Consider the following 21,942-nt stretch of genomic DNA (forward strand, 5'->3'; position numbering starts at 1 on the left):
AGCCCCTCCGAGCTGCTCCCGGGGCTGCACAGCCCCCTCCGCAGAGCCGCCGGAGCCCAGCCGAGCTACTCCCGGAGCCGCTCAGCCCCCTCCGCACGGAGTCTCTTCCTATGCGGGAGCCGCCTCCGAGCTACTCCAGGCCCCACAGCCCCCTCCGCGGAGCCGCTGCCCGAGCCCCTCCGAGCTGCTCCTGGAACCGCGCAGCCCCCTGTGCACCGAGCCTCTTCCTCTGCCCGAGCCCCTCCGGGCTGCTCCCGGCCGCGCAGCCCCCTCCGCGGAGCCGCCGCCTGAGCCCCCCCCCAGCTGCTCCCGCCCCTCAGCCCCCTCCGCGGAGCCGCCGCCCGCCCCTCCGAGCTGCTCCCACCCCGCAGCCCCCTCCGCGGAGCCGCCCCCGAGCCCCTCCGAGCTGCTCCGCGCCCCGCTGTGCGCGCTGCAGCCCTTAGGGAGCTCGGCGCACTCTCCCAGGGCGCAGGTGTCTGTTAGTGTCCCAGGGAGCCCGAGAGCATCCCCGCCCTCCTGGGGTCCTGCTCTAACTCCCTGCGGGCCCCTTTCCGCCCGGGAAGGTTGGTGCAGCTCCTGCTCCTCTGGGACGGGGCTCTCCTGTCCTGGGGACACTCGCCCCGGCCTCAGCCCGGCTACTCGCTGCCCCCCCTTGGAGGCCTTTTGTTTCTTTATTTCTTTTTCCCCCTCTTCCTACCTTGATAGAAGCGTGAACTCTTCTCACTGTAGCATTCCAGCTGGGCTCTCTTTAAATCTCAGGCCGAATTCATAGATTTTCAGGATGATTGGAAGGTTATCTAGTAATTTGGTGGGGACAGGTGACTTGGGGACCCTACTCTTCCACCATCTTGCCCCTCATCCCACTCTGAAGAGTTTTGATCAGGAAAGGATGCAGTATTTTGTCAAAGGCTTTCTCTGCATCTATTGAGAGGATCCTATGGTTCTTGTTTTTTTCTCTTGCTAATATGACGAATCACATTGATTGGTTAATGAGTTTGAGCCAGCCTTGCATCCCAGGGATACATCCCACTTGGTCATGGTGAATAATCTTCTTAATGTACTGTTGGATCCTATTGGCTAGTATCTTCTTGAGAATTTTTGCATCTGTGTTCATCAGGGATATTGGTCTGTAATTCTCCTTTTTGGTGGGGTCTCTGTCTGGTTTTGGAATTAAGCTGATGCTGGCTTCATAAAACGAGTTTGGAAGTACTCCATCTCTTTCTATCTTTCCAAACAGCTTAAGTAGAATAGGTATGGTTTCTTCTTTAAACGTTTGGTAGAATTCCCCTGGGAAGCCATCTGGCCCTGGACTCTTGTGTCTTGGGAGGTTTTAATGACTGCTTCAATTTCCTGCCTGGTTATTGGCCTGTTCAGGTTTTCTATTTCTTCCTGTTCCCGTTTTGGTAGTTTGTGGTTTTCCAGAAATGCATCCATTTCTTCCAGATTGCCTAATTTTTTGGCATAGAGCTGCTCATAATAAGTTTTTAAAATCGTTTGTATTTCCTTGGTGTTGGTGGTGATCTCTCCTTTTTCATTCATGATTTTATTAATTTGAGTCTTTTCTCTCTTCTTTTTAATAAGGTTGGCTAAAGGTTTATCTATTTATTAATTCTTTCAAAGAACCAACTCCTGGTTTTGTTGATCTGTTCAACAGTTCTTCTGGTCTCTATTTCATTGAGCTCTGCTTGAATCTTTATTAACTGTCCTCCTCTGCTGGGTGAGGGTTTCATTTGCTGTTCCTTCTCCAGCTCTGTTAGGTGCAGGGTTGGCTTTTGTATTTGAGTTCTTTCCAGTTTTTGGATGGATGCTTGTATTGCGATGTAGTTCCCCCTCCGGACTGCTTTTAATGCATCCCAAAGATATTGAACGGTTGTGTCTTCATTCTCATTAGTGTCCATGAATCTTTTTAATTCTTCTCTAATTTCCTGGTTGACCCTTTCATCTTTTTGCAGGATGGTCCTTTAACCTCCACGTGTTTGAAATCCTTCCAAACTTGTTCTTGTGATTTAGTTCAATTTTCAAAGCATTATGGTCTGAAAACATGCAGGGGACATTCCCAGTCCTTTGGTATTGGTTAAGACCTGACTTGTGACCCAGTTATGTGGTCTATTCTGGAGAAAGCTCCATGTGCACTTGAGAGGAATGTGTATTCAGTTGCGTTTGGATGTAAAATCCATCTGGTCCATTGTGTCATTTAATGCTCTTGTTTCTTTGTTGATGTTGTGTTTACAAGATCTATCAGTTGTAGAATTCACCATATTCAATCTCCAGGTAAGTGTATTGTTATCTAAGTATGTCTCAACTTTGGTTATTAATTGATTGATATACTTGGCAGCTCCCACATTCGGGGCATAAGTGTTCATGATTGTTAGGTCCTCTTGCGGGATAGATCCTTTAAGTATGAAATAGTGTCCCTCTTCATCTCTTAGTACAGTCTTTGGGATAAACTTTAATTTATCTGATATAAGGATGGCTACCCCTACTTTCTTTTGAGAACCACTTGAACGGTAAATGGTTCTCAAACCTCTTATTTTCAGGCTGTAGGTGTCCTTGTGTCTAAAATGAGTCTCTTGTAGCAAGCAAATAGATGGGTCCTGCTTTTGTATCCAGTCTGAAACCCTGCGCCTTTTGATGGGGTCATTAAACCCATTCACGTTGAGAGTTACTATTGAAAGATACGAATTTAGTGTCATCATGGTACCTATTCAGTCCCTGTTTTTGTGGATTGTTCCCTTGGACATCCTCTATTACAGAGTCCCCCTTAGTATGTCTTGCAGAGCTGGTTTGGTGGTCACATATTCTTTCCATTTCTGCCTATCTTGGAAGCTCTTCATCTCTCCTTCTACTATGAATGAGAGCCTTGCTGGATAAAGTATTCTTGGTTGCATGTTCTTCTCATTTAGGACCCTGAATATATCCTGCCAGCCCTTTCTGGCCTGCCAGGTCTCTGTGGAGAGGTCTGCTGTTACCCTAATACTCCTCCCCATAAGGGTTAGGGATTTCTTGTGTCTTGCTGCTTTAGGGATCTTCTCTATCTTTGGAATTTGCAAGTTTCAGTATTAAATGTTGAGATGTTGAACTGTTTTTATTGATTTTAGGGGCAGATCTCTCTATGTCCTGGATCTGAATGCCTGTTTCCCTTCCCAAGGTAGGGAAGTTCTCAGCTATGATTTCAAATACACTTTCTGGTCATCTGTCCCTTTCGCTCACTCCGGAACCCCAGTTAAATGTAGATTTTTCTTTCTGAGGCTGTCTATTTCCCTTAACCTATCCTCATGATCTTTTGTTTGTCTCTTTTTTCCTCCGCTTCCTTCCTTTCCATCCACTTGTCTTCTATTTCACTCACTCGTTCTTCTACCTTATTAACCCTCATCATTAGGACCTTCAGTTTGGATTGCATTTCATTTAATTGATTTTTAATTTCTGCCTGATTAGATCTAAATCCTGCAGTCATGAAGTCTCTTGAATCCTTTATGCTTTTTTCCAAAGCCGCCAGTATCTTTATAATTGTGCTTCTGAATTGGCTTTCTGACATCGAATTGTAATCCAAATTCTGTAACTCTGTGGGAGAGAGGCCTGTTTCTGATTCTTTCTTTTGTGGTGAGTTCTTCCTTCTAGTCATTTTGCTCAGTGCAGAGTGGCTAAAAAGAAGTTTTACTGGAAAAAGGAGAAAAAGAGAGAAATAAGGGGTGGGGACAAATAGAAAACAAAAAGCAAGGAGGTGTATCCTCTGATTCTATATATGTATTTCCCCAGACTTTCCCTGGAACTTTTCAGCACTGCTTGGTCAAGAACTTGCTTTTCCCCTGTCCTTCCAGCTGGTCTTCTGGGTGAGGGCCCTGCTGTGCTGATTCTCAGATGTGAGTACCTGGTGGAGCTGCCCAGCTCCCCGACAGGTGTCGGGCTCAGTGGGAGCTGTTGGCCCTGTGAGGCCCCTGTTCCCTGGTGCCCTGCTCAGTCCCAGGTACAAGGTGACACCAAGAGGAACAACAACACTGGCGGAGGCCAGCTCTCCAGCCCTGGAGTCAGCTCCAGCAGTAACTACCGCAGTCTCCCAGTCTGTAGGGGCCTCGATGCTCTGGGGGTGTAGGGCATGAACCTGTACAGCTCTGGGCGCCCCGCAGCAGGAGCGTCCTTGCTGCCCTCTCGGACTCCGTCTGTCCCAGTGGAAGCGCCGGATCCTGGGCTGTGTCCCCCGGCGCCCTGGGCTCAGCGACCAGCTTCGCTGGACTCGTGCTCCTGGGGCTGCGCAGGCCCTCCCGCGGAGCCGCCTCTTGGGCTGCTCCGGAGCCCTGCTGGGCGCTTAGGAGCTTGGCCCGCATCCTCGCCCCTCCTGGGATCCTGCCCGAGTTCCCTGTGAGCACATTTCCGTCTGGGAAGATTGGTGAAGTTTCTGCTTCTCGGGAGGTGGGACAAGATGCCAAAAGGGTTGGGTCCCCAAGTCACCTGTCTCCACCAAATTACCTCAATCACTTTCAAATCATCCTGAAAACCTAGGAATTCGGCCTGAGATTTAAAGAGCGATCAGCTGAAATGCTACAGTGGGAAGAGTTCGTGCTTCTATCAAGGTAGGAAGATGGGAGAAAAAAAGAAATAAAGAAACAAAAGGCATCCAAGGGGAGGGGGTCCCCGAGGAGCTGGGCTAAGGCCCGGCGGCGAGTGTCCCCAGGACAGGAAAGCCCCGTCCCTGGAGAAGCAGGAGCTTCACCAATCTTCCCAGTCGGAAAGGTGCTTGCTGGGTGTTGGAGCAGGATGGTGGGGGGCGGGGATGCCCTCAGCCTCCCGGGGTCACTAACAGAGCGCCTGCGCCCGGGGGAGTGCTCCACACCCCGTGGCGGCGGAGCTCCCTAAAGGGCTGCAGTGCCGCAGGGCTGAACCCAGGAGCAGCTCAGAGGGGCTCGAGCGGAGGCTCTGCACGGAGGGGGCTGCGCGCCCCGGGAGCAGCCCAGAGGGGCTCAGGCAGAGGCTCTGCACGGAGGGGGGCTGCGCGCCCCGGGAGCAGCCCAGAGGGGCTCAGGCAGAGGCTCCCGGGGAGGGAGCTGCACGGACCTGGGAGCACGATTGCAGCGGCGCAGGCCCCGGAGCTCAGGGAATCAGGGGACACAGGCCCAGGATCCAGCACTCCGCACCCCCCCCCCCGTACAAGCATAGGCCAGGAGGGCACAGGGCAGCAAGGATGCTGCTACTCGCCAGGCGGTCCCGAACTGTGCAGATCAGTGCCCCCCGCCCCTGGAGCAATCCAGGCCCTGTAGACTGAGAGCTCTGTAGTTACTGCGGGAGCTGACTCCAGGGCTTGGGAGCTGGCTGTAGCCACTGTTTTTCCTCCTGGGGCCTCACAGTAATAAACAACCCCCACTGAGCCTCACAGTGGCCTCACAGGATAAACAGGAGGGAACACTCCCACTGAGCCGTTCACCAGGCAGGGGGCTGAGCAGCTCCCTCAGGTGCTCACAAACTGATAATCAGCACCAACAGGTCCCTCCCCCAGAAGACAGCTAGAGCGGACAGGGGAAAAGCAATTTATTGACCAAGCAGCACTGAAAAGGGGGAAGTCGAGGGATTTACAGTATATAGAATCAGAGGATACTCCCCCTTGTTTTTGTTTGTTTGCTCCCGCCCCTTTTGTTTTTTTTCTTTCTTTCCTCTCTTTTCTTCTTCCTTTTTTTTTTCTTATTCTTTTCTTCTTTCTTTTCTCTCTTTTTTCCTTTTCCCAATATAACTTGTTTTGGCAACTCAGCACTGAGCAAAAGACTAGAAGGAAAAACCTCAAAAGAAATAATCAGAAACAGTCCTCTCTCTAACAGTTACAAAATTGGGCTAACTCTGGCAAACGAACTAGGGGTGTTGGAAGGGGAGGAGGGGCGGGGGGGGTGGGAGTGAATGGGTGACGGGCACTGGGGGTTATTCTGTATGTTAGTAAATTGAACACCAATAAAAAAAAATTGGGATTACAATTCCATGTCAGCCAATACAGAAGCACAATTTTAAAGCTACCGGTAGCTCTAGAAAAAAGCATAAAGGACTCAAGAGACTTCATGACTGCAGAATTTAGATCTAATCAGGCTGAAATTAAAAATCAATTAAATGAGATGCAATCCAAACTAGAGGTCCTAACGACGAGGGTCAACGAGGTAGAAGAACGATTGAGTGACATAGGTGACAAGTTGATGGCAAAGAGGGAAACTGAGGAAAAATGTGAAAAACAAAAGATGAGGATAGATTAAGGGAAATAAATGACAGCCTCAGGAAGAAAAAATCTATGTTTAATTGGGGTTCCCAAGGGCGCCGAAAGGGACAGATGACCAGAAAGTGTATTCGAACAATCATAGCTGAAAACTTTCCTAATCTGGGAAGGGAAACAGGCATTCAGATCCAGGAAATAGATCCTCCTCTAAAATCAATAAAGCCTTTGAACACCTCGACATTAATAGTGAAGCTTGCAAATTCCAAAGATAAAGAGAAGATCCTTAAAAGCAGCAAGAGACAAGAAATCTATAACTTTTATGGGGAGAAATATTAGATTAACAACAGACCTCTCCACAGAGACCTGGCAGGGCCAGAAAGGGTCCTAAATGAGAAGAACATGAGCTTCTGCACAGCAACAGAAACTCAACAAAACTAAAAGACAACCTACAGAATGGGAGAAGATATTTGCAAATGATGTATCAGATAAAGGGCTAGTATCCAAGATCTATAAAGAACTTATTAAACTCAACAGCAAAGAAACAAACAATCCAATCATGAAGTGGGCAAAAGACATGAACAGAAATCTCACAGAGGAAGACATAGACATGGCCAACAAGCACATGAGAAAATGCTCCGCATCACTGGCCATCAGGGAAATACAAATCAAAACCACAATGAGATACCACCTCACACCAGTGAGAATGGGGAACATTAACAAGGCAGGAAACCACAAATGTTGGAGAGGATGCGGAGAAAAGGGAACCCTCTTGCACTGTTGGTGGGAATGTGAACTGGTGCAGCCACTCTGGAAAACCGTGTGGAGGTTCCTCAAAGAGTTAAAAATAGACCTGCCCTACGACCCAGCAATTGCACTGTTGGGGATTTACCCCAAAGATACAAATGCAATGAAAACGCCAGGACACCTGCACCCCGATGTTTATAGCAGCAATGGCCACGATAGCCAACTGTGGAAGGAGCCTCGGTGTCCTTGAACGATGAATGGATAAAGAAGATGTGGTATAGGGATCCCTGGGTGGCACAGCAGTTTTGGGCGCCTGCCTTTGGCCCAGGGCGCGATCCTGGAAACCCGGGATCGAATCCCACATCAGGCTCCCGGTGCATGGAGCCTGCTTCTTCTCCCTCTGCCTATGTCTCTGCCTCTCTCTCTCTCTCTGTGACTATCATAAATAAAAAAAAAGTCTTATAAAAAAAAAAGAAGATGTGGTCTATGTATACAATGGAATATTCCTCAGCATTGAAATGACGAATACCCACCATTTGCTTCGACATGGATGGAACTGGAGGGGTATTATGCCTGAGTGAAATAAGTCAATCGGAGCAGACAAACATTATATGGTTTCATTCCTTTGGGGAATCTAAAAAATAGTGGAATGGAATAAAGGAAAGGAGAAAACTCGAGTGGGAAATATCAGAAAAGGAGACAAAACAAGAGAGACTCCTAACTCTGGAAACGAACAAGTGGTGGTAGAAAGGGAGTTGGGTGTGGAATGGGGGTGACTGGGTGACCTGCACTGAGGGGGGCACTTGATGGGATGAGCACTGGGTGTTTTCAAATTGAACACCAATATATGTTTATATATGTTTATATATATGTTTTCAAATTGAACACCAATAAAATAATAAATTTTAAAAAAGAAAACATCCATCTATTGGGGCCCTGGCGACTCAGTCACTAGAGGGTGGGATTCTGGATCTTGGCTTGTAGGTTTGAGCCCCACCTGGGTGTAGAGATTACTGAAAAATTAAATCTTAAAAGAAAAAAAATACGTATATATGTAATATTTCCTATAACCTAGTATGATGGTGTGTGCTGTCATGTGGATGGATTTCATCTTCTGTTCTACACATTTTACAAGGAAAAATGTATGTGATGTTAATATTTATTAGTATTAATATACGTTTTGCTTAACATTAAAAAAAGCTTCTGCTTCTCTGGGGAAGGGGCTTTCCTGTCCTGGTGGTACTTGCTGCCGGGCCTTAGCCCGGTTCCTTGTGGGGACCCTCCCCCTTGGGTGCGTTTTTTATTTCTTATTTTTTCCGGTCTTCCTACAATTGATAAAAGCGCAAACTCTTCTCACTCTAGTATTCTAGCTGTTGTCTCTTTAAATATCAGGTTGAATTTGTAGGTATTCGGATGATTTGAAAGTTATCTAGGTAAGTTGGTGGGGACAGGTGACTTGGGGACCCTATTCTTCCGCCATCTTTCCCCGCCTCAGTTTGTTATTTTCAATTTCAGTTAATTATACTGAAATTGTTCATGTGAACTTTGTGCCCGCTATTTTGTGTATTATATATAGACAGCTGAAGACTTAAGATAGATCTTGCACTACTAGTCTTACCTTGTCACTTGAAAATGACTAGACAGTATTTTCCAAGTCATGCATCTTGGCCACTTTGGTATTTAGTTTTACCAGCAGTTTTTTTTTCTTCTCTAATCTTTTCCTATTCAATTTTATTATTTGAGTACATTTACACACAATTGTTACATTAGCTTCAGGCGTATAACCTAGTGATCTGACAAGTCATCATACATTATGCTTTGTTCACCAGAAACATAGCCCATCTGTCTTCATACATCACTATATTACAATATCATTGATTATACTCCCTATGCTATGCCTTTCATTCTTGTGACTTATTCATTCCATTACTGAAAGCCTGTGTCTCCACTTCCTTTCATCACCCATTTTATGCAACTCCTCACCCCTTTTCCCTCTGGCACCATCAATTTGCTCTCTGTGTTTAGACTCCTTATCAGTTTGATGATCTCCTATAAAATTAACATGTTCTAAAAGTCATTTACAGATAAGCTCTTTGTCCTTTGCCAAGAGATGTCTATTGTAGTTATTATAAAGCATGTTCCAAAATTTTAACCAGCAAATTCACAGCATTCTGTTTCCTGTATGCTCCTATATGCTCTGTTTCTAGTATGCACTAGAATAAGAGAGGAAAATACTACCTTTATCCCTAAGTTCTTAGTTTTTCTGCTGACAATATGCAAGATTGATTGTGATAAATCAGGAGAGACTGGAGAGAAGGGAATCACCAAGAGGCTATTAGTTAGATGACTGAAGAAAATAGAGAAGAATACAGAAAAAGACTCAGCCCTGCACAGTCCTATCTCCCTGTCCTCCCAGGCCAAGTTCTGGGATCATCTTCTGCTGTTACTCATTATCTCCAATTCTTCTTACAGACTTTCTCATGGCTTTCTTTCCAAGTGACCCTAATAGCCTAGTGCAGCTGTCTGTTTTAGTCACTTTGGGCTGCTACAAAAAAAAAAATACCACAGACTTGGTGAATTATAAACAACAGACATTTATTTCTCATTGTTCTAGAGGTTGAAAGGTCCAAGATCAAGGCACCAGTGGACTCGGGTTCTGATGAGGGCCATCTTTTTGGTTCATCTTTTCTCCATGTCACACGGCAGAAGGGATAAGGGAGTTCTTGGTCTGTCTTTAATAAAGGCCACTAATCCCATTCATAGGAGCTTTATCTTCATGACCTAATTACTTCCTAAAAGCCGCACCTCCTCGTACCATCACTTTGGGGATTAAGTTTCAACATATGAATTTGTGGGGATACAAACATTCAGACCATAGTACTCTCCTTGGAATTCATTTCTTTTTTTTTTTTTTGTATTTATTTTTAGTGGAGTCGATTTGCCAACATACAGTACAACACCCAGTGCTCATCCCATCCAGTGCCCCCCTCAGTGCCCGTCACCCAGTCACCCCACCCCCCCCCCCCCCCCCCTTCAACTACCCTTGTTCTTTTCCTAGAGTTAGAAGTCGCTCATGTTTTGTCCCCCTCTCTGATTTTCTTATGTGCCACTTGTATTATCTGTTTATCTGCGTGCTTGTCACCTCTCTATTCTAATCCCCATTTGAATTACAGAGACGTTGCTTTGACATGGATGGAACTGGAGGGCATTATGCTGAGTGAAATAAGTCAATTGGAGAAGGATAATCATCATATGATTTCACTCATACGTGAAATATAAGAAAAAGTGAAAGAGATTATAAGAGAAAGGAGGGGAACTGAGTGGGAAAAATTAGAGAGGGGAACAAACCATGAGAGACTGCTAACTCTGGGAACAAACAAAGGGTTGTGGAAGGGAAGGTAGGGTGGTGGGATGGGGTAACTGGGTGACAGGCAATGAAGAGGGCACTTGATGGGATGAGCACGGGGTGTTATACTATCTGTTGGCATATTGAATTTAAATTTAAAAAATGTAAAAAAAATAAACTACAGAGATGACTCTGAAAATTGTTGGCAGCATGTATGCCTTACAGGTACTGTTTTTCATTGCATGTCCCTGGCCCAACTGCCACTTTTGTATTGCTTTCAGATTGAGAAACCAGACCTGAGACTAAGGGATCAACTTCCCAGCGGGACATTTTTGAAGAAGATTCATTCTAGGGAACAACCATAGAAAGACTAACAGGAAACAGTACCTGGACTCTGGTACATGAAATTTGGGGATGGGAGGATCACTTACAGAGACATTCAGGACAAGGAGTCATACTGACAAAGAACAATTTCAGGGAGATCACTACCTATAAATGCAGTGCTTTCGAGGGACGCTTCAGTCTATAGTCAGTTCTTGTTTGACAATAGGGAGTTCCTACAGGAGAAAATATCTCCCTACATCTTGTACACATGTAGGGAGACTGACACCAAATTTCAACCTGGTTATTCAGCAGGCTTCTGTGCAGCAAAGAAGCTGTGGCAATGTAGTGAATGGGGAAAGTCCTTCTGTGACCATCCCACCTTCATTGGGCATCAGGGCATTCACACTGGAGAAAAACTATATATTGTGAAGGAATATGGAGAAAGCCTTCATCCAGAGCTCATCTCTTACAAAGCATCAAAGATATCATGTAGGAGACAAACCCTTTAAATGTAGTGAATGTGACAAAGCTTTCAGCCAGAGCTCATCATTGACCACCAGAGAATCCACATAGGAAAAAAATCCCTATCAATGCAGTGAATGTGGGAAGGCCTTCGACAAAAGCACACTCCTGATTCGCCACACACGCTTCCACAGAGGGGAGAAGCCCTACAAGTGCAATGAGTGTGGGAAGGCCCTCAGCCACAGCACATACCTAACGCAGCATCACAGGATACACACTGGAAAGAGACTCTATAAATGCAGTGAATGTGGGAAAGCCTTCACTGATACCTTGTTCTTTTCTAGACACCTCTTTTTCTCACACTGGAGAGAAACCCTATAGATGTGATGAATGTGGAAAAGCCTTTAGTGGCCCCTCAGAGCTTATTCAGCATCAAAGAACATGCACAGGGGAGAAGCCCTATAAATGCACAAAATGTAGAAAAGCTTTTAGTTAGAAATACATGCCTTATTGGACACCAGGGAATTCACACTAGAGGGAAACCCCACAAATGTAAAGAATGTGAGAAAGCCTTCAGCTAGAGCTCACACCTTATAAAATATCTAAGAGTGCACACTGGAGAGAAACTATAAATGCAAGGAATGTAAAAAGCCTTCACCCAGTGGGCATCCCTATGCATCATCAGAAAATTCATAACACAAAAAAGCCCTATGAATATTATAATTCCTTTATTGAATCCTTGGCCTTTTTAAAGCACTAGAATGTTAATACTGGAGACAGAGTCTGTGAATGAATGGGAGATGCTCAGTGGGACCACTGGATGTGAGGATTACTTCAGAGTAACTTCTAACATTCCTTCTCACCCTGAGATGTCATCGTAAGAAATGTTGGGGTCCTCCTCTTTGCCTAGGATTGTGTTGCATGGCGTGTGGATAGGACACTATTGCAAATCTCTCTCTCTCTCTCTCTCTCCCTGTAAGTTAGCATGAATTGATGAGTAACACTTGTTGGGGTTTAAATTCAAATATGGGCTTAAATTTAAATATTGAGTTAAAAGTATTATTTGAAACTTTAAATAAAATACAGTAAGGAGTGATGAGCAGTGGGTATGATATGCAACTGATGAATTATTGAGCTCTATATCTGAATAATTATGTACTGTATGTTGGCTAATTGAATCTAAATAAAAAAATAAAGAAAATACAGTTGAGATTTTTCAGGGCATGATGGTCTGACCCATTATGTGTGTGTACTTTTGTTCCCTATAAAAATCCTACAGTGGAAGAAAAAAAAAAGTCCTACAGTGACTGCCACTTGACATTTCAAAATGTTTAGGCTGGGACAGATGAAGTGATATTAACAATGGGTAGAATTGTGCAATGTGGAAAAGTTCAGTAAAGAACACTGAGGACTCTGAAATGAGGGGGTTGGGGAAGCCATGGATTTGGAAGGTTATTTGGGGCCATCTAGTCTATGGCTTTTCAAATGTTTTGAAGTTACGTAACATTTATATATATGTTTGGTACATGGAAACTTGGTACATGGTAAAGTTTCAAATTTGTCAATATTAGGGTAGCAAATTAGAGGTTGCGGATTATAATACAGTTTGTTATTGTTGTTGTTTTTTTCCTATCTAAGTAATAGTGAAATAGGTCTAGCAACTTTCTCTTGTATTCCAAATTCATTATTTTAAAAAAGATTTTATTTATTCATGAGAGACACACACAGAGAGTCAGAGACACAGGCAGAGGGAGAAGAAGGCCCCCTGCAGGGAGCCCAATGCAGGGCTTGATCCCAGACCCACCATCATGACCTGAGCCAAAGGCAGAGCCATCCAGGCATCCTCAGACTTATTCTTATCAAGTTGAATACATAGAATTCAAATTCCACATGTATATTTTTGAAAATTACCTTTTGAATAAGTTCTTTTATGAATCACACGCATAAGTCAGTTTCCTCTTTTACTTGGTGTCCAAAGCAGTAAATGTTGTCTGTATCCCAATGTCAACCTGACACCTTTGTTGGCTATGGTTCTACTTTTCATTCTGAATTTATGCTTCCCCTTGGCCTCCTGCTAGATTTTAGTTGTCAGAATTCTGTACCCTTCCTGATACCCTAAAAGCCCAACTCCAAAGCCTGGTTAAGGGATTACCTTTTGGTCCCAGACAGTTGAGAGCAGAAAGTCAGGGAGCCACACCTGGAGGCTTGAGGGGATTGGCAGTGAAATCCAAATCCTTAACCTCCTTCTCTTCAAGTGGGTTTGACCTGTTGTAAAGAGTTTTTTTCACAGGGTCTGGGCATAGGTCACTGGCTTAGATGCTTTTACATATCCCTTTCCAGTATCAAGTTTGAGCAACTTTCCAGTAGTTATTGGGCTGGCCATTAGCAGAGCTAAGACTAGAACTAGGATGCATGCTGCCCAAGATAGAGTTCCTTCCATCATACTAGGCTGACAAGAAATTCCTGGAAGTCTCCTGGGACCTCTAGAGTGGAAGAGGTAGTAGAGCCTGGAAAATGGAAACTTAATAGCCCAATGATTCTGTTCATGCACTGATCAGAATATGTGTACAGGGCAACTAAAGGAAGCGGACCTAGACTCTGCTCTGTAGTGTTCTCTGTAAACTTGCTCCAAGAAATAAATCGAGTGCTGTTAGAAACAGTGGTGACAGATTTGATGAGACCTGAAAGTCCTGAAAATATTGAGAAGGCCAAGTCAGAGAAATGCTCCATAGTACTGCCAGTGTGCCTCTGCTTCTGTCCTCTGAATAGGCTGAGCTGTGAGCAGTTACAATGAGTGTCAAGTCATGAAGAAAGAAATAGAGTTACACAGTGGCCAAGTGATCTATTCATGGTCAAATTGTCGGGCCCAGAATAGAAATGAAGCCTCCAGATTCCCAAATTCTGGACATGTAACTACACCATTTATTTCTCTTGTTGCAGTTTTACTTGTCTCCTATCCATAAAGATTTTCTCCCAAGGAAACCAGCAAAGTGACCCCATATATATATATAGTTCAGTGGACCTCAAACACTTTGATCTCATGACCTTTTTAGACTCTTAAGGATTATTGAAGAGGTACCTTTGGGGTTATGTATTATGTCCATCAATATTTAGTGTATTCAGACTTGAGATGAAGACACTTTTGAAGTATTTACTTATTAATTTAATCAAAATAACTATGTAAGGATAAAAAATTTCTGAAAAATTCAAAACCAAAAAGTTTAGAGAAAGAGTGGTATTATTTTACATTTTTGCAAATCTCTTATATTAAAGAGGCTTCATAGAGGACAACTGAACTCTATTAACTGTTTCTGCATTTAAATGTTTGAGATGTGTTATTTTGGTCGATATACATGAGGAAAATTGGGCCTTATACAGACATATCATTGGAAAAGGGAGAGGTATTTTAATAGCCTTACATTTTTTAAAATTGAATTTAAAGACAATTTAAAAGACAGTAAACAGATGCAGCCAAACGCTGGGACACCTGCACCCCGATGTTTATAGCAGCAGTGTCCACAATAGCCAAACTGTGGAAGGAGCCTCGGTGTCCATCAAAAGATGAATGGATAAATAAGATGTGGTCTATATATACAATGGAGTATTACTCAGCTATTGGAAACGACAAATACCCACCATTTGCTTCGACGTGGATGGAACTGGAGGGTATTATGCTGAGTGAAATAAGTCAATCGGAGAAGGACAATCATTATATGGTCTCATTCATTTGGGGAATATAAAAAATAGTGAAAGGGAATAAAGGGGAGAGGATAAAAAATGAGTGGGAAATATCGGAAAGGGAGACAGAACATGAGAGACTCCTAACTCTGGGAAACGAACAAGGGGTGGTAGAAAGGGAGGTGGGCAGGGGATGGGGGTGACTGGGTGATGGGCACTGAGGGGGGCACTTGATGGGATGAGCAGTGGGTGTTATGCTATATGTTGGCAAATTGAACTCCAATAAAAAAAATAAATAATAAATAATAAATTTCAGGATGAGAAACAAAAAAAAAGTTTTACAATAGAAAAAATAAAGTTCTACAAAAAAATAAATAAATAAAAGACAGTAAACATTTTCAGGCCAAATTTTCAAAGAGAAGTTATATCTGGGTAAAAAAAACTTGGTATTGTGGTCACTTTTCTCTAGAGATGTCCATTAATTCTAGGAGAAGTGGTTGAGCGTTTTGAGATAATTGTGGACTTTTTAATTTGGAACTATATAAAATTCAACAAAGGGTAATTTCTTTTTGGGGGGGCTGAGGTCCCCTCTTTTTACTTTTTTATTATTTTTTTTAATTTATTTTTTATCGGTGTTCAATTTACTAACATACAGAATAACCCCCAGTGCCCGTCACCCATTCACCCCCACCCCCCGCCCTCCTCCCCTTCTACCACCCCTAGTTCGTTTCCCAGAGTTAGGAGTCTTTACGTTCTGTCTCCCTTTCTGATATTTCCCACACATTTCTTTAACATTAGCTGCAAGGTGGAATCTGAAACTTTGTTTATTTTTTAATTGGAGTTCAATTTGCCAACATATAGCATATCACCCAGTGCTCATCCCTTCCAGTGTGTTGAAATTTTCATATATTGTTACACTAAATCCATTGGCCTATCTTGCGCTTTGTATCTTGTTGAAGTTTATTTGATATAAAATATATTAGGCACACAAAAGAGTGACTTGGCCATTCTATACATTACACAGTGCTCACCATGATGAGTGTAGTTATCATTTATCACTGTACAAGGTTATTACTATATTACTGACTATATTTTCTATGTCATACTTTTCATCTCCCCGACTTATTAATCTTATACCGGAAGTTTGTACCTCTTAGTCCCCTTCAACTATTATGCCCCTCTCCCACCCCTTCCCCTCTGGCAACCACCAGGTTGTTCTTTACATTGACCAGTCTGATTCTGTTTTGTTTGTTCATTTGCTTTGTTTTTTGGATCCCACATATAAGTGAAATAATATTGTATTTGCCTTTCTCTGTCTGACTTATTTCACTTAGCATCATATCCTCTAGGTTCATCCGGTTGTCACAAATGCCAAGATCTCCTTTCTTTTTAGGAGCTGAGTAATATAATGGAATATAATATATATTTATGACATTTCTTTATCCACTCGTCTATCAATGGACACTTAGGTGGCTCCCATATCTTGGCTGTTGTAAATAATGTTGTGATGAACATAGGTGTATCTGTCTTTTTGAAATAGTGTTCTCATTTTCTTTGGTTCAATACCCCGTAGTGGATTTACTGGAATTACTGGATTGTATGGTATTTCTACTTCTTTTATTTTCTTCTTCCACGTTTTAATTTAAATTCCAGTTAGTTAACATACAGAGTATTATTATTTTCAGGTGTGGGATTTAGTGACTCATCATGTACACACCACACCCAGTGCTCGTCACAAGTGCCCTCCTAAATACCCATCAGCCATTTAACCCATCCCCACACCAACCTCCCTTCTCCAGCAACCCTCAGTGTGTTATCTATAGTGAAGAGTCTGTTTTATGGTTTGCCTCTCTCTTTTTCTCTCACTATATTCATCCGTTTTATTTCTTTAATTCCACATATGAGTGAAATCATATGGTATTTGTCTTTCTCTGTGTGACTTACTTTACTTAGCATAATACACTCTAGCCCCATCCATGTTATTACAAATAGCAGGATTTCATTCTTTTTTTTTTTAAATTTTTATTTATTTATGATAGTCACAGAGAGAGAGAGAGAGGCAGAGACATAGGCAGAGGGAGAAGCAGGCTCCATGCACCGGGAACCCGACGTGGGATTCGATCCCGGGTCTCCAGGATCGCGCCCTGGGCCAAAGGCAGGCGCCAAACCGCTGCGCCACCCAGGGATCCCTCATTCTTTTTTTAAATAATAAATTTATTTTTTATTGGTGTTCAATTTGCCAACATACAGAATAACACCCAGTGCCGGGACACCTGCACCCCGATGTTTATAGCAGCAATGTCCACAATAGCCAAACTGTGGAAGGTGCCTCGGTGTCCATCGAAAGATTTCATTATTTTTATGGCTGAGTAACATTCCATCATTATTCCATTATATATATAATATATATATTTTTTCACAACTTCCTTTTCTATTCACCCATCTGTCAGTAGACATTTGTGCTCTTTCTATAATTTGGCTATTGTTGACAATGCTGCTATGTATGTAGGATGAAGCCCAAAGCCAGCAGAAGAAAGGAAATAATAATGATAGATCAGAGCAGAAATAAATGGTATAGAAACAAACAAACAAAAAAACCCCACAGTAGAAAAGATCAATGAAACCAGGAGCTAGTTCTTTGAAAAAATTAACAAAATTAATGTGTTATATGTATACAATTGAATATTCCTCAGCCATTAGAAACAACAAATACCCACCGTTTGCTTTGACGTGGATGGACCTGGAGGGTATTATGCTGAGTGAAATAAGTCAATCGGAGGACAATCATTATATGGTCTTATTCATGTGGGGAATATAAAACACAGTGAAAGGGAATAAAGGGGAAAGGAGAAAAGATGAGTGGGAAATAGCAGAAAGGGAGACAGAACATGAGAGACTCCTAACTCTGGGAAACGAACAAGGGGTGCTGGAAAGGGAGATGGGTGGGGGGTGGGGGTGACTGGGTGATGGGCACTGAGGGGGGGTATTTGATGGGATAAGCACTGGGTGTTATGCTATATGTTGGTAAATTGAACTCCAATAAAAAAATTAATAAACCCAAGCCAGACTTACCAAAAAGAAAAGAGAAAGGATCCAAATAAATAAAATCATGAATGTGAGAGGAGAGATCACAACCAACACCACAGAAATACAATTATAAGAGAATATTATAAAAGATTATATGCACTGAGTGGGGCACTTGACGGGATGAGCACTGAGTGTTATGGTATATGTTGGCAAGCTGAACTCCAATAAAAAATAATTAAAAAATAAAAAGAAAGAAAGAAGACATACAGATGTACTATTACTGTTTACGTTTGTTTATGTTAATGTGGACCATTTGTTTAAAGTAGCATCTACCAGGATGCTCCACTGAAAAACTATTATTATTATTTTCCTCTGTGATACACATTTAGTGTGTTCGAGATTATATAAATATGAGAGATGGTTTTATAAAATAAAAGATTATATGCCAACAAATTGGGCAGTCTGGAAGAAATGTATAAATTCCTAGAAACATAAAGTATAAAACTGAAACAGAAGGGAACAGAAAACTTGAATAGACCAACAACCACCAAAGAAAATGAATCAGTAATCAAAAATCCCCCAACAAACAAAAGTCCAGGGCCAGATGGCTTTCCAGGGGAATTCTACCAAACAACTATTTTATTTTGTTTATCTATTCATGAGAGACGCACAGAGAGAGGCAGAGACACAGGCAGAGGGAGAAGCAGGCTCCATGCAGGGAGCCCGATGCGGGACTCGATCCTGGGACCCCAGGATCATGCCCTAGGCCAAAGTCAGGTGCTAAACTGCTGAGCCACCCAGGGATCCCTCTACCAAACATTTAAAGAAGAGTTAGTACCTATTCTTCTCAAAGTACTCCAAAAAATGGAAATGGAAGGAAAAGTTTCAAACTCATTCTATGTAGCCAGCATTACCTTGACTTCAAAACCAGACAAAGACCTCACTTAAAAGGAGAATTACAGGTCAATATCGCTGATGAACATGGATGCAGAAATTCTCAACAAGGCACTAGCCAATTAATCCAACAGTACATTAAAAGAATTGCTAATTCTCAACAAGGCACTAGCCAATTAATCCAACAGTACATTAAAAGAATTGCTTGGTATAAAAAATAGTGAAAGGGAATAAAGGGGAAAGGAGAAAAAATGAGTGGGAAATATCAGTGAGGGAGACAGAGCATGAGAGACACCTAACTCGGAAACGAACAAGGGGTGCTGGAAAGGGATGTGGTCAGAGGGCTGGGGTGACTGGGTGACGGGCACTGAGGGGGGCACTTGACGGGATGAGCACTGGGTCTTATGCCACATGTTGGCAAATTGAACATATATATATATATATATATATATATATATATATATATATATTAGAAGAAAACACTAAAGACTCCACCAAAAATCTATGAGGAGTAAGAAATGAATTCAGTCAAGTTGCAGGATATAAGATTGATACATAGACGTCTGTTGCATTTCTATACGCTAACAAAGAAGAAAGAGGAAGAGACATCAAGAAAAACAGACCTATTTACAGATGCAGCAAAAATCATGATATGTAGGAACAAATTTAACCAGGGAGGTGAAAGACGTAATACTCTGAAAACTATGTAAGACATTGATGGAAGGAACTGAAGATGACACAAATGGGAAGACATATAATGCTCATGGATTGTGAGAATTAATTAATTAATATTGTTAAAATGTCCACATGACCTAAAATGATGTACAGATTCCATGCAATCCCTATCAAATCAACAATGGTATTTCCCACTGAACTAGAACTAGAATCCTAAAATTTGTATACAATAAAAAAAAATACAATCAAAATTTGTGTACAATCAGGATCAGGGATTCCTGAGTGGCTCAGTGGTTGAGTGACTGCCTTGGGCTCAGGGCATGATCCTTGGGTCCTGAGATGGAGCCCCGTGTCCGGTTCCCCACAGGAAGCCTGCCTCTCCCTCTGCCTATGTCTCTGCCTCTCTCTGTGTGTCTCTCATGAATAAATGGATTTTAAAAATCAATTTAAAAAAATAATAAAGAAAGACCCTGAGTAGTCACAGCAATCTTGAGAAAGAGGGACACAGCCAGAGGTATCACAATCCCGGGTTTCAAGCTGTACAACAAGCTATAGTAATCAAAACTGTGGTCCCGGCACAGAACTAGACACATGGGCTGCTGCAACAGAACAAAGAGCCTAGAAATAAGCCCACGCTTACTTATACGGCAAATCACTCTATGACAAAGGAGGCAAGGATATACAATAGAGAAAAGACCATCTCTTCAACAAAGGTGCTGAGAAAACTGGACAGAAACATGTAGAATGAAACTGGACCACCTTCTTACACCATACACAAAAATAAACCCAAAGCAGATTATAGACTAAATGTGAGGCCTGAAACTATAAAACACCTAAGAGAACACATGGGCCTAAATCTCTTGGACGTCGGCCTTAGGAACATATTTATGTCTCCCCAGGCAAGGGAAACTAAGGCAAAAATAAACTATTGGGACTAAAAGTAATTTCTTAATATTGTTAAATATCCAATTAGTGATAAAGTTTCTTCAATTGTGTTAAAAACCCTTCAAAACCATTAAGCAACAGAAGCAACAGTAAAAAAAAAAATGTTAAGTTTGATTATTTGAATCAGAAACTAAATAAGTTCTTAGCTATGATTTGTTCAAATACACTTTCTGGTCCTCTGTCCCTTTCGGCGCCCTCTGGGGCCCCAATTAAATGTAGATTTTGCCTTCTGAGGCTGTCATTTATTTCCTTTAATCTATCCTCATGATCTTTTAATTGTTTGTCTCTTTTTTCCTCAGCTTCCTTCCTCGCCATCAACTTGTCTTCTACGTCACTCACTCGTTCTTCTACCACGGTTAACCCTCGTCGTTAGGACCTCCAGTTTGGATTGCACCTCATTGAATTGATTTTTAATTTCGGCCTGATTAGATCTCAATTCTGCAGTCATGAAGTCTCTTGATTCCTTGATGTTTTTTTCCAGAGCCACCAGTAGCTTTATAATTGTGCTTCCGAATTGGCTTTCTGACATCGAATTGTAATCCAAAGTCTGTAACTCTGTGGGAGGGACGACTATTTCTGATTATTTCTTTTGTGGTGAGTTCTTCCTTCTAGTCATTTTGTTCAGTGCAGAGCGGCTAAAAACAAGTTGTACGGGAAAAAGGAAGGAAAAAGGGGAACACAAACAAACAAAAACAAAGAACAAGGAGGGGTATACTCTGATTCTATATACTGTTAAGTCTCTCAAATTCCCCTGGAGCTTTCCAGCGCTCCTTGGGCAAGAAATTGCTCTTCCCCTGTCCTTGCAGCTGGTCTTCTGGGGGAGAGGCCTGCTGTGCTGATTCTCAGGTGTGTGCACCTGGGGGAGCTGCCCCGCCCCCTGCCAGGTGCACGGCTCAGTGGGATCTGTTGACCCTGTGAGGCCCTTGCTTCCTGGCGGCCCCGCTCAGTCCCAGGCACAAGGTGACACCAGAAGAAACAACCACAGTGGCAGCGGCCAGCTCCCCAGCCCTAAAGTCAGCTCCCGCAGTAACTACCGCAGTCTCCCAGTCTGCAGGGGCCTGGATGCTCCGGGGGCGGGGGTCGCGGACCTGCACAGCTCAGGGCCGCCTGGCGGCAGGAGTGTCCTTGCTGCCCTGTGTCCTCCCGGCCTCTGCCTGTCCCGGGGGGGAGTGACGGATCTTGGGCTGTGTTCCGCAGCGCCCTGGGCTCCGGGGCCTGCGTCGCTGGAATCACGCTCCCGGGCCGCGCAGCCCCCTCTGCAGAGTTGCCACCTGAGCTGATCCCGGGGCCGCGCAGCCCCCTCCGTGTGGAGCCGCTGATGGAGCCACCGCCTGAGCTGCTCCCGGGGCCCCGCCGGGCGTGCGCTCCAGCCCTTTAGGGAGCTCGGCCGCGGAGTGTGGCGCGCTCTCCCCAGGGGCGTGCTTCCTCTGTTAGTGACCCCGGGATCCTGGGGCCTCCACTGCCCCTCCTGGGATCCTGCCGGAGCTCCCTGTGAGCGCCTTTCCGTCGGGGAAGATTGGTAAAGTTCCTGCTTCTCTGGGTCTAGGCTTTCCTGTACTGGAGGTTCTTGCCACCTGGCCTTAGCCCAGCTCCTCAGGGCCCCTCCCCCTTGGATGCTCTTTTATTTCTTTATTTTGTTCCGCCTTCGTACCTTGATAGATGC

This window comes from Canis lupus, unplaced genomic scaffold (genome assembly GCF_011100685.1).
Source record: "Canis lupus familiaris isolate Mischka breed German Shepherd unplaced genomic scaffold, alternate assembly UU_Cfam_GSD_1.0 chrUn_S1935H2134, whole genome shotgun sequence".
Lineage (NCBI taxonomy): Eukaryota > Metazoa > Chordata > Mammalia > Carnivora > Canidae > Canis > Canis lupus.